The sequence below is a fragment of the Neovison vison genome, chromosome 1, assembly GCF_020171115.1.
Source record: "Neovison vison isolate M4711 chromosome 1, ASM_NN_V1, whole genome shotgun sequence".
NCBI lineage: Eukaryota > Metazoa > Chordata > Mammalia > Carnivora > Mustelidae > Neogale > Neogale vison.
In genome coordinates, this window is record NC_058091.1 from 41,961,058 (window position 1) to 41,977,268 (window position 16,211).

Consider the following 16,211-nt stretch of genomic DNA (forward strand, 5'->3'; position numbering starts at 1 on the left):
GGCCCATAGAACCTTGATACCAAGACCGATAACCACTTACTCCATTTCTCTCATAAACTTAGATTCAAAAAATCTAAAGCAAAATATTAGGAATACTTACCCATCCGTTAAAAAAAAAGGCAAAAATTTTTTTTAACTAATTTGGGTTTACTTCAGGAATATAAGACGGTTTAACATTTGAAAATCAATCAATGTCACTAGCGAGAGCAAACAAATAAAAGAGGAAAGGAGGTTACCTTAAGAGGTGTTGTGACTAGCAGTGAGCATGAGGTGGGAGACTTCCAAGATGCGGGTCATCTCTTTTTATTGACCTGGTGGTGAGAACAGGGATGTCTTCCTCTGAAAATGCATTGAGTTAATACTTATAATTTGTTTCCATTTCCATAAGTATGTTATGCTTCAATAAATTCTTACTTTAAAATATTCCCTGAAACTGATTTCTTATGGAATTTGTAGACTGTGCAATTGACATGTGATCCCACAGCCTATTAATCTGTATTTCAGAGTTTGAAGGAATCTTACAGTTCAGTCCAAAATCCATCCACACACACCAAGCAGTTACATTGGAAACTCGTGTTCCTCTATGAATATTTGAACTTCTTCCTTCAGAATTTTATTTATGATTAGTCTAAGGTGCGTGCCAGGACATATGTTTTTTAAAAAATTCAAAATGACATATTCTATCTTTATCTTTGTCTTACTTCATTAGACTTCAAGTGCCTTCACTTTTTTCCTCAAAGAATGAATATATACCATCATAAGGATATTTAATAATATTATATTTAGAATAAGCATAAATGCTCCAAGGATTGTCTTTGAAGGAGCTGCTTTATTGAGACTCATGTATCCAACTGCCTTTCATAGTCCGTGTGCTTGCTATATACAAGGGACATTTAGTTTTGGTAATACTTCATTGCCAAACATTTTTCCGTCATTAGCACAAACCCAAATTTTACTTAAGTCTCCAGACTGCCTTGGAGAAGGCAGTGGCAAGTAGTAATGAACACTTTAGTTTTCTGGATACAAGGGCGGCCAACGTTTCAAGAACCGAAGGATGACAAATAAAGACATGAATAAAGCTCAGCAGTTCTCAAAGTGCAGGGCAATCTCTGGATGGGAAACTTCTACACCACTGGGCACTTACAGATGCAAAATCTGGGTCCCAGTCCAAACCTACTGAGAAAGAAGTCTGGGGTGGGGCTCAGAAATCTGTGTTTAAAATGCCCTGTAGGTAATTCTGATATATGTTAAGTTTGAGAACCCCTGGCAAAGGGAAGTATCATGGTAGAAAAAATGGAGTCTCTAGAGTTTGACTTGGTCCTAGCTTTGCCACTTCTTATTTGGGTAATCTTGGGCAAGTCCGTTGATTTTGAATATATGGAGTTTTCTCAACAATAAATGGGATGAATAATCCCTTCAGATCATCAAGTACAAAAAGGAAATTTTCGGTGCTGAGTACTGATAATATTACTGTTGCTAGTATTGCAAATATTACTGATAATTTTTTATTAATTATTTTATATATAAAAGATGATCTAGAAATCTAGTTTCTACTGGAATGAAAAAAGGTGCATGATTTTCCTTGGTTCCTGTGATATCACAGAACAGTATCGATTCTGTTTCTTTAGTTATAAAGCACATTCGGAAATATTCCTGGCTTTGTCAATTCACGGGAGCCTTCCTTGTTGATGAAAGCATTGCCATGTGGCAGCCTAGGCTGAATGTGATTCTGCCCAGTGCAGGACAAATAGCAGATCCCGGGACTTTGAAGATGACACCGCTGAATAGAGAGCAAGTGCATTTCTTTGAAGAAAATTGCTGAGCATGCATCAAAAACACTTTTTTTTTGCCCCCCACCCCCACTTTTTTTTGCCTTCTTTCATGCTTTAGCAGATGGAAGACTCAAAGGGTTACCAAATCTCTCCACTGCTCAATTAGAAGCCACTTTCTTTTCCGGTAAATAGTTCTGCACTTGAAGGGCACCCCACCTGGGAACAAAGAAGCAGAGGAAATCCCTGGCTCTTTCTTTCTTCCTTTTTATCCCCTGAAGTAAGCATATTTGGCTCCGGTCTCTCTACCACACCATAGAACCCACACTACCAAATATGGCGGAAAGAAGACATTTTGTGGTTTGTTTCCATTTATTGTCTCTGGTTTTGTGTTAATGATTTGGGAAGGAAAGTCTAAATAGGCCACTTACACAGACAACTTAATTCAGTAATTAAGTGAAGATGCCATGAAATGTTGGCCAGATCTTAGGTCTTTAACAAGCATATTGGATCAGGACATTTTTCTTCATGTGCTTCTTTTTTTGCATGGGCTCTGGGCCTGAAAACTGTCCTTTAGCTTGTGTAGACATGGCACTGACAGACAGACACCTTTCCCACACTTAGTCTTAGTGCTGTGATCTATGCTGGCAGGATTCTATCATTGTGTTACTTTTCCTTGAGACTTACTCCAGGAGCAAAAGTATGATGTAACATTCATTCAGTGCATTTTACTGAATTCATCAGATGGCTACGCTTCCATACAAGTTAATTCTTGGTACTGTGCAAATTAAAGAGCTTGTTAAAAAAAGTGAAGGCTTTCAAATTAGCCTGAGAGATAGCTATTAGTCATTGAGTATGGGAACCAATCATTGCATACTTCAGTTACATCTTTCATATATTTACCATCATCTGAGGTGTCTACAAACCCCATATTGTGTGTCACTCCCAACATATGGGTACCTTACAACTCACACATGGAAACCTTCGCATTTCTAGAATCTCACTTTTAAACAAACTGCCATATTGGTTAGCTCTGAATGATATTAAACATTTCTGCAAACAGAAATGGCGTCATGAATTCCATATATGGATGCCCACCTACAGACAGACACGAAGTCAGATGTGTGTCAGAACATGGTGTTCATGCACGTTCATAGGTATGGCTGTCTTGGCACTTGAAAAATAGTACATTTCAGGTGTTACATGAGATGAGTGGGGGCCCCGGAGATAGCGCTTCTGAGTGGTCGGAGCAGATGGAAGTCCTGAGAAGAGCAGAATAGTCAGGAAGGATGACCGCAGTGAAACATTCTGCCTTTTTCAAAGTTACTTTAATTGGGTGGCTTTCCAATTGTACTTACAGCTAAGCCATTTCATCTATATTTGTGTGAAAGCTAAAGTGGTAGAAGACTACCCACCTGCTAACATATAGATCCACATACTAGTCACAGTGCCTCACATGCGGTGTGAGGATGACTGCCTTCCCAGGGAGATATTTGGAACTATATAAGGACATTTCCAATTGCCCCACTGACTTAAGGATGAGAGGTTCCAACATTTAGTGTTTAGCATTGAGAGATGTTGAAAATTCAGGAACACCCTGAATAGTATTGCACAAATATGAATTGTCATGCCAAAAAAGTAAATTGTCCCACCTTTGAGAAGCAGATGGTTTTTTTGAGGAGGAGGGGATCATATCCATGGATTATTCCCATCTTGGGATTTTGGGGTTTCTAATAGTTACCATGAGTTGTAGGAATCTGTAAACCACATTGATATTTCAGATCTCAAGCTCATCCAGACTTCTCTCCTGACTTCTAGAACATTATCCAACTGCCTACTGTACATCTCCATCTGGATATCCCAGAAGACCTAATTCATTATATCCAAAATCAAACTCATTTTCTTCTTCTTTAAGCCTTCTCCATCTCCTCTCAAATATCCCCTGTGTTGGTGAATGCTATTGCCACAGAGGTTAAGCTAAAAAGCTGACAATGGTCCTAGGTGCCTGCTTCTCCTCACCCTCACATTTAATCAATCTCTAAATCCTGGGTTTCCATCTCCTTGGTTTCTCTCACTTTTTTCACGATTTTCTTCATTCCTGCTGCTACTACCTCAGTTCAGCCTATTTTCATCTCTGCTGTGGACTATTTCATTCATCTTCTAACTGATCACTTTGCCTCACTGCATTAATTAGGAATCTTTCAGTTGAAAGGGACAGAAAACTGGGCTGAATGGGCTTTTATAACTAAGCAAGCAGAAGATTCAGGAACAGTTAGACTGGGGTCTAAAATGACAGAATTAGAGCTCTGACTCACTTCAATGGTATCCTCCACTTTCCTCTGTGTGGGTCCATCTCAGGCAGGCGCTCTGGGTGTGGATCCCACCACAGCTCAGTTCCAAGCCTGTTCTTCCTGCCGTCTTGGTGGGAAGAGAGAACCTCTTCCTTAGTTGCTTCAGCCTAGTCCCAGGCTCAGCTCTGCTTGGTTCTCATCTTTTTGTTTGTCCAACTAAGCCAGAGGTGGAGTCAAATCATCCCAAACAGACCCCATTGGATGGGCCTGGTGAGCAGTTGGTTTCTAAAGGAAAACACAGTTGTGTTACTAGAAGAAAAAGGAGATTCTGTACTTGGGAGGAAATATCCATTAAAACTCTCTCTGACCTAAGCTCTATCTGGTGACCAGAGTGATCTTTTCCTGCATATTAAATCACATCTTTTCCCTGATAAAATCCTTCCTTCTGTACTTTCCCATTGCCTTCATGGTAAAGTTGAGAAAAGTATGAACTGCACTCCAAGATCTGGCCTCTGCTGACCTCCCCTGTCCTGCTTCTCTTCTCACTGAGCTCCTCACTCTGCCCTGTCTAGAGCCTTTGAGATTCCGTGAATACCTCATGCTGGACTGTGTTTTGCCTTTGCTCCAAAAATCCTGTCCCTGTTCTCTACCTAGAAAACACCTGTGCCTTACTGTCAGAGGCGGTGAGTTAGGCTCTAACAGGATGCCTGGAGGTCAGCAAAGAGGAAGTCATGCCCAGTTTAGGATAGTCAGAGGCCTGTGAGGGTAGCACTCCAAAACAAAGCCACATGAAGCTGAATCTAACCAGACAAGCCCAAGATGGCTTACAAGTGAGGCCAGAAAACTTGCTCCCCAAAAATCTCCACCCCAAGTAATTCTACTCCCTAGTTAACAGCTGTCAATAAAAGATAGAAACTCAAACTGCAGGACACACAACTCCTCCTCTCTCTCTCACATCTCAAGAGCGTGTTTTCATTTTAATAAACTTTCCCACTCCTCCACTGTGTTGTGTGTGTCCTCGAATTCTTTCTCCTGATGAGGTCGAGAACCTTCAGCAACATCTTTGGAACAGGCTGGGGGGAGGTCTCATGACCAGGCATCTTCCCGGCTCAACTGACAACATCACCTCCTCTCCTAACTCTTTCTCTGTCCTCTCCTGCCTTTGCACCCCCATCGGACATGCACAGATTTCTATCAGAGCACCTATGAACCGGTGTATCTTGACTGGTTTGTCTTCCAATCAGTTCCTTAAGATCAGGGATTGAAGTTTCTCTTCAGATTCCGAATACCTAACCAGGTGAATGATGGACCAGTTGGCACTGACAAAATATTTACTGAATGATTGAATCAGTAAATATAATAAAAATAAAATGTGATCATTGATAAAGTCAAACAGGATACAAATACAGATTTTTTTTTTTTGACGGTTGAAACATTTAAATTCATAGGATCAAAGATGTTTTTAGTGCCGAAGGGGGAATGATGACTTTGAGAGGAACACTCTATTACACTTTTATTTAGTGAAGCATTGTGCTAATTCTGTTAAGTGATCACTATTTTGAGGGAATGATTTGGTAACTAATTTGGTTAGAGCCATACTTGAGATCTATTTTTATGTAATCATTGTGGTCTGAGAAAGTAAACCTTAGCCAGTGAGTCGATTGCAGTGGATGGAAGGTCAGAGAAACTATTGGCATTAACTGCTTTGTCTCCCAAATCTAAAATCTTCCTAGTGTGCTATTCAGATGGAAACAGCCACCAAGCACTCAAGCTAATGGCCAAGGTCATTTTTCCAGCTAGGCAGCCATGCAGCTGTGTCCAGTGCCCTAGGCAGGACTTGAAAGAACCCTGTTTGTCTCCCCATTGCCAGTACCAGGGAGTGCCCCTCCCCCACACCCCCAGTCTCCTTTGAACGGTGCTCCAAAGGAAGCTCCCCTTTGCACAGTGAATGCTAAACAACTCCTTCCTTTCCCCCACTGAGGCTTAACTCAAAGCACATTTTTCATCAGGACTTTTCCAAGAATTTAGGGAGAGCAAAATTTGGGTTTTACCAGAACAATGAAAACTCCAGATAATGGGTATCATGGCTGTATTTATATATAATTTTGTCCTGAATTATGGTCTCTAGAGTTCAAAATCTCTGGAAAGTGCAAACCTTTGGTTTCACAGTGCTGAGCTATCATCTGAGCTAAGAATGGAACTCAGGTCGCTTAACTTCCCAGCCATCTATTAGAACACTGTGCCTCTCAATTGTGTCTTAAATTAGGCACATAAATGAATTCACTCACACTCTTCCTGCCTACCAAGTTTCTGCAGAGGCACTTATCAGCACTACAGTGCTGCAGTTGGGAGAATTTCCTCAGCTCTAGAGTTAGACTCCTACAGACTGCGCGAGTGGGAGAAGCTCAGATTGAAAATCTCAAGTCTTCTTTAATCTCCCAAGGGCTGCAGTTCCCTCCCCCCCTCCATCAACAGTCAGCCTGAAACAAAGGAAATCCTTCTTGTCCCGGGCCAAACTTCCTCAGGGAAATGACACGTTTAGGACGAGAAACCCCCAGTCCAGCAAGATTCTACAAGTGTGGAGAGGAACATGCGTTGAACACCGCTGTGGGCTGCCCTTTGCCATCTGTGGAATCTTAAATGGGGGCTCAGCTTCCTTCACCAGGCCCGTCCCCCCACTGTCTCCATCTGTAGGAGTGAAGAGCGGGGGCCTAATGAATTAGAGCAAACTGCTTGGCACGGTTCTAACCTGAGAGCTGAGAGGGGCTCGGGGGCAAAGTGCCTTTTATTTTTAATGGGTCCTTGCCTATCTTTTAAATGGTTTTCTTCTTTTTGGTGGCTTGAAGCTCTAGTGCCTGTGGAGTGGAGGAGGGGAGTGGGGGGAACACACAAAAACCCAAAAGAAGAATATAAATAAATATCATTTGGAATCTTGCATAATATCAGCCAATGGCAACAGCAGGTTTTTGACAGGCCTGCGAACTTCCCCAAAACAACATCCCGCCAGCCTGGCTGTGATTCAGGCATGAGTCAATGCTGTGAGATGGGCGGCTGCCAGCCTGCTTCCCCAGCCCAGAACGACTCCCCCCAGGCCCCGCGCTCTATTAACATTTTGAATCCAGGCTGGACTGTGTTATTAGCGGCGCTGGTCCCCCTCAAGGTAACAACATGAGGACATCTTTTCTTCTGGTGCTGGGAATCAATCTAAAATGAAGAAAGGGAGATGCCTCTTCATCACAAAATGATCTTTGATAAAAAGGGGGTCGGTACACAGTTTTAACAGCTGACAGGATTCCTAAAGACTGGAGCAAAGCCCTTTCCCCACCCCCTGGAGTCTTGTTATAATGAGGCCTGGGGACCTGACATCTCTTTTTTTTGTAATCCAAAGGAGGGGTGGAGCTCGAACTGGGGTGGGGGGGAGATGCCACAAGAACCATCAGAGCCCCAAATGCTGTGCAAATAATTTCCTACTGATATTAGGAGACTACCTACCACAGAAGCTTCTCTCAAAGCCTGCATTTAGCTTGGAAACGAGGGCTGCTCTTCAAAGAGCCGTTCGCACTCGGTGCACACGAAGTAGCAATCCTAGGCTCCCCCCGCCCCCCAAAACCACCACCTTGCTAATTAGGGATGCTGGCCTCCTTCTCTATGCCCATGGTGCCTTCTGAACTGGGAAAGCACAGCACAGTCGTGATTCTGCAGACGTTGACTCAGAGTAGAGCTATAAAACATGAAATTTTCTCCAAGTAAATATGGAGCCAGGAGTGAGACATAATGGAGAGAAAACAATATTCTTTGCCGTTTCCTTCCCGCTTCATTCTTTTGTGCTGCAGCTAAGGTGCGATTTATAAAACCTGAATCAGGGAGACTTCTTTTTCCTTAAGGGCAAGTTCCTCACTCTTTTTCTTTAACCTTTGGACCAGTTAATGAACTGTGTTACCCACAGTGCTTTTTAAAAATTATTCTTCCACTGCCGAAAATACGAAATCACTTTCCATAGTCTCACACCCATTTGAGAATCTCGAGGGGATGGTTTATGTTGCACAAATCCTGGCTTGGCACCATAGTTTTTGCATCTTGGGTGATGATTTATACCTGCTTTTTGATCCATCCATAGTAGGGGGTAAAATCTCCAAAAGCGATTCACTGAGCAATTTCTTTAAAGGAAGCATTCGAACAACCTTCAGACATGGCAAGCATGCAAATGGCGAGTTTCAATAAAGAGAATGTTTTGGAAATAGGGTTCTTGCAAATCAGATTGTGATTTTTTTTTTTTTAACAGCTTCCCTTGGCTTACACCTTGCATGTCACTTGTCTTGTGGGAACACTTGTCCCTTGCAGTAAAGCAATGACTGGGATGTTAAGAAAGTTCTTGGAAACATGGCGCCCCTGCACCCCCAAGCAGGGGGAGCGGAGTTGCAGGATTGCGCGGGGCGGATGGTGACGGCTGTCAGTGGGCTCTCGCTTCGGAAGCAACTTCCCTGCAAGTTATGCCCACATCTCCTGTGCCAGCCAGAGTGTGGGTGTGAATGGGCTTGCTCACAAATGCTGGCCCTAGTTTTTTTGTTTTTGAAAATTTCGCCTTTGCTGTTTACTCTAGCTTCAGACACGGTATTTTTTAAAACCACACTCAGAGTCTGCAGCATCTTTTCTCTCCTTAACCAAAACTCTGCCCGAACTTTGGCCCTGCAAGTTGACCCGGTTTCTCAGCCGTTGATCAGCTGTGGAGACGGCAGGGACGCCCTGGCTAGCAAATTCTGGCTCGCACAGGGTCATCGCTATTGGTGCGTTTCTTTTGCGAACGGACTCCATGGGTTCGGGCCTCGTGTGTTAGCAGCTGCCTCCGCTCCTCGCCCTCTCGGTGGCCGCAGATCTCTGCTTCTCATCCATTTCCAGGCTGGCTTTGCGTGCCTCTTTGTGTGCCAGGCTCGGAGGGGTTTCCACGGCACGCGCGGCCTTGTCGGCGACGGGTGGAGAAGCAGCCTCGCCCACTCTGGTCGTTCTGGACTTCCTTTGTCTTGTTCCCTTTCCGATGGCCTCATTTCCTACACATTCGGACGAAGAACTCTTTTCAAAATAAGCCGATATGGGCGTGCTATTGTTCCAGACGGCGGCTGTCCGATTATTATTTCTTAAATGTATTCGCCGCGTGGGCTTATCATGTAAACTCCTATTGAAAACCATTGCCCCCAGGGAAGGATTTGAGCATTTGGGTAATTTCCTGAAATTCTCAAGTGTACGTGTTTAGAGTTTCTTTTTCCTCCCTTCCAAATGGATGCAGCCGTGTCAGAGCGATCCACAAACAATATTGATTGCACAGAAGCACGAACTGCCAATCTGGAGGGTCGCTGCTCCGGCCCCTGCTGCAGACCCTAGTCTCCGAGAAGCCCTCCCTTTTTCACAGGATGCGAAAGAAATACACCAATTGGATTCCCACTTACGGGATCGAAACTTCAGTGATCGTCTCCCAATTTTCTTGGTGTTAGCATCATGTCAGTTTTCGGCTAACAGCTGGAAAATTATTCTACCTATAAAACATGGCTTCTCTTCCTAAGTCAGTAGAGACATGCATGAATGCAATAATGTCTGTATATTCTGAGCCCCAAACATGCACTGTGCTGCCTTCCACCTGATTGGATAATCTAATACAATTAAGGCCATTAATAAGTGAAGTTGTCTGGGAACTTGGTTCATTGCCTAAAATCTGTGCAAGGCAATGCCACTTAAAGATCTTTTTTCCTTTCCTTTTAGACTTTATCCTTGGAATAAATAATTCAACTTAATCACCTCTGTGATCTGTGAGGTTAATTGTCACCCGAAGAAACTTTTCTACTGGTTTAATGGAACTGATCTTTGAATACGTTTCATGGATTTATCCGCTACTTCTTGATTTTCCTTCTTGGCCTCTTATTTTCCGATAGATGGGTTATGTTCCAAAAGCCACAACCACACATCAGTGTGGCTCACGGCTTGCTGATGTCCTGGGAACACAGGGGTCAAGGTTATTATCCAAAGTTCATCTTAAAAAACATTTGCCACGGTCCTACCCAACCTTTCTTTCACATAAATTTGCATTCTTACACAGCAGCTAACCTCCAGCAAAAGTCCAGCATCTGAAGTAATTGAACATTAATGTGGGCAGCAATAAAAATTCTGTAGTTTAACCCCAAGATTGGTTGGATTCCAGGAACGGTATTTTAATGAAGGGCCCACTGAATTTAGGACAGCTGCCGGGTGTTATGCTAGGCTGGTAGCTGAGTCTTGGATCAAACACAACTTTGCAATGACTCATACATTTTACTAATTTATAAGTGTAGCCTTCCTTGAAATCCCAATGTAAAGACCAGCATCCTGATCCATGAAAGTGAATATAACCTTGAAGTCAGTGAAAATGATGGCATTGTTCATTGAATAGAGAGTCTGTAAGCTTATCACACTTCCCCTCCCACATCTTCTAGCTTTTTATTTTCTTTGAGTTTCACATGAGGGACTATGGGATGCCAGAAGCATAAATCTGACTTCTGGAGGTTTGTGTAGCAATAAACAATAAAACCTTATCTGAACAGCCAACAGAAAAAGGTTGGATGGCAAATTCATTTAGAAACAGCATCCGGCTACCCAAGTGGGCATGTGGGACTGTGCTCTGAGCCTGGCTAGGAAAGAACCATGTGTGATGGACAGTGGGGTAAGTATTCTCTCATCCCCCCTGCTCGCTTTAGAAGATTCTAGTCTTCGAATGTTCCTTGTGGCCCATCTTTATCTATCTCCTCACCAGCCCACACCCCACCCCGCCTCCATGTGTTGGCCATGTCTTGCAGGACCTATCTGGTCACTGCCAGAGGCTCCGAGTCCAGCAAACTTCCCTTTTCGTGTAACTTTCCTACCACTAACTTCTCATTTTCAACTCTTGCATGTGAAAATGAGCTCAGCATAAAGTTATATGATAAAACAGGATGCAAAATTTGTACATTTGAAAAAATCTCAAATATATAAAACATTACTTTATTGGAAGAAAAATACATGAACAAATTAATACTCATTATGAGTGTTTTGATCTTTATACTTTTCTTTTTTTTTAAGATTCTATTTATTTATTTATTTGTCAGAGAGAGAGAGAGAGAGCGAGAGAGCGAGCACAAGCAGAGAGGCAGGCAGAGACAGAGAGAGAAGTAGGCTCCCTGCCAAGCAAGACGCTCCATGTGGGATTCGATCTCAGGACCCTGGGATCATGACTTGAGCCAAAGTCAGTGGGTTAACTGTCCCAATCTTTATACTTTTCTATAGTTGCCTTTTTTTTAAAACCATAAATATACTTCTGTAACAAGAATGTGTCCCCCCCCCCCACCAACTCTGTGTATAGTTTGTAAGATACAGTTTGAAATATATCCAAATCAAATTAGGGAAGTAGACTTACTTAGAACACAAATGGATAACCACAAATTATAATCTTTTGCCTGCACTTGACAGGGCAATGAGATAACCGAGGGAAGAAGTGGAACTTTTAAGGGACTGTTAGCCATTTAACATTCTCAGTTGGTGTCGATTGTGGATTTCACTCAATAAGGTGAAAATGAGTTGCCCCAGAGAGGCTGGCCATTGTCACTGGTTTCCTCTAACAAAGCAAGTGTAGATAGGTAGGTCTTCAGTAGAATCCTCCATGTGTTGTTGTAAAGAAGCATCTTAGTGGTCACGCTGGGATTCTCTGATGAGCACATTCACTAATTAGGAACAGAAAGGGGACCTGCTGGGCAGGAGGAAAGAGAACAGAGTGGGAAGAACTGGTGCCCCAGATTCCAGCTCTGCTGCTCTTCAGGAAATAGGGAAGCTGGCTGTGCTAGCTGTGTGGGGTCCAAGACGCCTGCCTAATGTCACTGACGATCCTCACCGTGCCTGAGCTCGACTCTGAACTGGGATGGGGAGCGACGGAGCGCCGCTCATAGGGAGTCACATTTTATAGAAGTCTGTGTGTTAGCATTATATGTACATATGTATCATATTATCCATGTATATGTACATGACTGTCATCTAATTTGATATTTATACTACCTGGTACAGTAACTAGTTCTTTCCACTTGCTGATAAGCAATCTGACCCTTGGAGATGTCCACACTGCTAAGGAGGCTTGTGCGTGTGCTAGAAACAAACTCTCTTGACCAAGTCCAGGACACTGTTCTCTAACTCACAGCCAAATTTATTAAGGAATCATCACATTCCAGTTATAAAATTAATGTATGTTTATGGTTAAAAAAAAAAGTGAAAAACTAAAGAAAAATAGAGCAAATACTCAAAAGAATGATAGCTCAGTAATGTTCCTTGGGTTGGATTTCTCTCCTCTGTTTTCTCTTCCAGTTATCCAGCTGGGCTCTAGTTCAAATATCTTCTTTGGGACAGACCAAAGATCATATTGATGCTGCTGCTGCTTTGGGGGATGATTATATGGAGAAGTTTCCTTCCAAATGCAGTATCAAAGTAATTCTTGATCTGTTTACTGGAATTCATAGGTTTTCTGTCTCTCTTCATATGCATTACTTCATTGGGAGCTTTCCATCAACTTTTCACTACTACATCTTCTCCCCATTTCTGCTCCTAACACCTTGAGTAATTCATCCATTTATCTTGGCCTGTGTTGTTGCCTCATAACTGGCCTCCTTGCTTTGCCTTTACTCCTGTTTGAAACCACATCCCTTTCTCAAAACATTCCATTCTCAAGACAGCAGCCAGAGTGATTCTGTTTAAATAAAAATTGGACCAGATCACTATTCTACTCAAAAACACTCTATAGGTCTCCATCTCACTTAGAATGAAAGTTCTTATGAGGCCTAGAAGGCCTCACTCTGTTACCTCTCTGATTTTGTCTCCTCCAACTTTTACATTTGCTTGGTCCTCTTCAGCTGCACTGGCCTCCTCTTCATTCTTCAAATGAGCAAAGAATTCTCCTGCCCCAGGGCCTTTGCACCCATGGCTCCATCTGCACGGAATGAATTATGTTCTCCATCAATCCACATAGCTAGCTTTTTCCCTTCTTCAGATCTCTCTTGAGTTTTACTTTCTCAAAAGGGCCTTTCCTGATCACTCTGTTCCAAATTGAAATCCTTCTGCACTTCCCCAGCACGTACTGTCCCTCTCCCTAATTTATTTCCTACCCATAGTCACACCATGTAAACTATATTCACTTAGGTATATTGTTTATGACCAATTTATCCTGCCTGATAAAAACTCCATGAGGCCAGGGATGTTTGTTTTGTTTGCTTCTATTTCCAGTTTTCTGAACAGAGCCTCATGTTGTATACTCGGTAAATATTTGAAGGAATGTTAGAATGAATGAATAAGGTTTGTTGGCTTGGTCCTATCCCTATTTTGCAAATGACAGCATAGAGATTCAGAAAGATGAAGGGACTCCACCAAGTTCATACAAACGGCACCTAGTAAAGTCTTATCTAGTTTCCCTATGCCCGGTAATGCTCATGTAAGAAGAATGGAAATCATCCTTGAATTTAGCAATTCACACTTAAACTGGATTAATCAGGGTACAAAAACTGTCTAGGGAAGAGCTGTTCAGTAACATAAGCACACTGAAAGCAAGTATGTTTGAACCATACATGCTTTCACGTGTGCGATGACTACAAGACAGCTCAGAACACAATCTGTGACCCTGTGACCCTGTCTCCAAAATGTGACAACATGCATACTGGCTTTCATAACTGTTTCTTCTGGGCTTATTTTTTTCTTTTAACCTTAGTTCCTTAAGTACTTGTTTTTTACTTTGTTATATTCTATGAATTTTGGTAAGACATCTCCAGTCCTCTTTTGGAGTGTGACGGGAAAACCAGAAAGAAACAAAAACCATTTTGTGGTGTTAACCTGTGAAGGACTGGTACGGTCCGACTTCAAGAAAGATTGAGGTGGTCTCTGGCCTGAATATAAGTGAGGAGGGCACTCACAGGGCAGTGCGGAGATAACCTGGTCTCTTCATGATGACAATTCAAAGAAATAATCTTTTCAAAAATATCACTTAAAAAATTCAAATTTGTTGCTTTAGTCTTTTAAGAAGTGGGCAAATGAGTGGGGCACCTGGGTGGCTCCGTCATTTAAGCGACCAATTTGATTTGGGCTCAGGTCATGATCTCAGGGAAGGGAGATCAAAGCCGTCGTGGAGCTCTGTGCTAAACATGGAGGCTGTTTGGGATTCTCTGATTCCCTCTCCCTCTCTCTCTGCACCTCTGTCCCCGCCCCTGCTTCTGCTCTCTCTCCCTCTAAAGAAAAAAAATGAGAACGAAGCTGATAAGTGAACGGACAGATGTCAGTGCCCAGCACTATGACAGATCTGGGATTTAACCTCCTTACAGGCTAACTGGTTAGCGGGTGGGAGTTTGATGGATGCCGGGAGACAATGTGCGATTTCTGGGTCAGAGGCAAAGAGCAGCTGATTTGCTCATGGCAATAGCGGCAGCCAGTGGATGGACATTTCCGCTCTAGTGCTCCAGGTTTCAGTTCCCACACGGCGACACAAAGAAAGCCAAATGACACCTACACACACGGTGGGTTGCATTACCGGATAGGATGCCTGAGCTGAGGGAGCCCGAGTGTGTTATCCTGGGGTGAGCATGCGTCCTCATTGCTCTGGAGGGAGACACTGTCTCTATCTTCTAAAGCAATTTACTAGACAAACATCTTTGAAAACATAGCCTGGAACATCTGCAAGAAATGCAGAAATATAAAGAGCCATCTGAAAGAGTCTCTCAATGCATATATTTCCTAAGTGCAGAAGGAAACAGCTTCAAAGCCATCCTCTATCCACCTCTTTCATTCTTAATATCTTCCACTGGCAAGTGGCTGCTCCCTTAATGCTCCTTCTTAGTCTCAAGCCCCCAGACCATGCTCTCTGTTAGAGCCACCAATGGACTTTGGTCTTCCTTCCTTTACTTTCTGACTTTATTCTTTATTCTTGCCCAAGGATAAATCTCAACGCTAAGTACAGCCCAACTTCCCCCTTCATATCCCCCCTTCTGTCTTTATCTACTTAGTCTCCATTCAGCATCACGAAATCTTAGTGACTGAGGCTGGGAAGACCAGGTTTCCTTTAAGGAGCAGGACAGAAAAGCCAAGAACATTCAACCTGAAGGACTTTGTCCCTGACCAAGGGAGACTTCTGTACCTCCAAGTTCTTTTTTGTTCTCTTTTCATTCTCTTCTTCCCCTCCCCAGGGCTCAGGGCTCTAATATTGCTCCCAGATGGTTTTTAGTTGAGAAAAAATGGGAATCCAGAGAGGTCTCTAGATGAGCGGGGATTGGATTTAATGACCCTTTTGGAGGCCTTGTGATTTGGTCTGACTGTGGTTTAATATGAGCAGCTGTGCACCATGGCTTACGGGTCTACATAGCCAGGCTTTTGACATTTCTAGGCAATTTTAAGGAACTTTTGTATCATCCTTCATAGCTTTAATATCTTTTCCACTTTCTTCAAAATTCCTGTCCCTCTGAACTCCTGTATGTCACCAGCATCTCCTGTTCCAGTAAACTTGACTGCTTTTCTCCCTTTCCACCCACAATAGACTTGGCCTCATTCTCCAGAGAAGATGGAGGTTCTTATATTCCTGCCAACAAATTGCCAATCCTTCCTGCATTTATTCCATTTATTCATCCTCTTACTCAAAGTTCATCTCTCCACTTATGCTCTCAATCCCTCCTGTGCTTCCTGGCCCCCACTGACTCTTCAGCCATGTCTGATTCTGTCTCAGTCTTCACCATTTCCTAGAATGGGCTTCCTGCACACTACCCACTCTCCCCTGATTGCAGAACTGAGGGGAGGCTTTTAAGTCTTCCCATCTAGATATCTCTGCAGTACTAAACTCACCCACCATCTTGTTCTTGAGCCACTTTATCTTTCAGATTCTGGAAGACCATGAATTCCAGGTGTCCTTCTGCTCCCCTGGATACTCCTTGTCAATCCCTTTAGGTGGTCCCCCATTTCTTACCCAGGCTCTAAGCAAGTCCCTTAGACTTGGTCCTGATAGGGGCTAAAGGATTTAGAAACCAGAATTCAGAATGGAACTTCACTCCCCATATCTGTCCCTTATTTGTATTTTTAGTGTCTTGGCTTCATTTTTCTAGCAAGGGTAGACTTTATCTACACTAGAGGGAACTTGGATGCC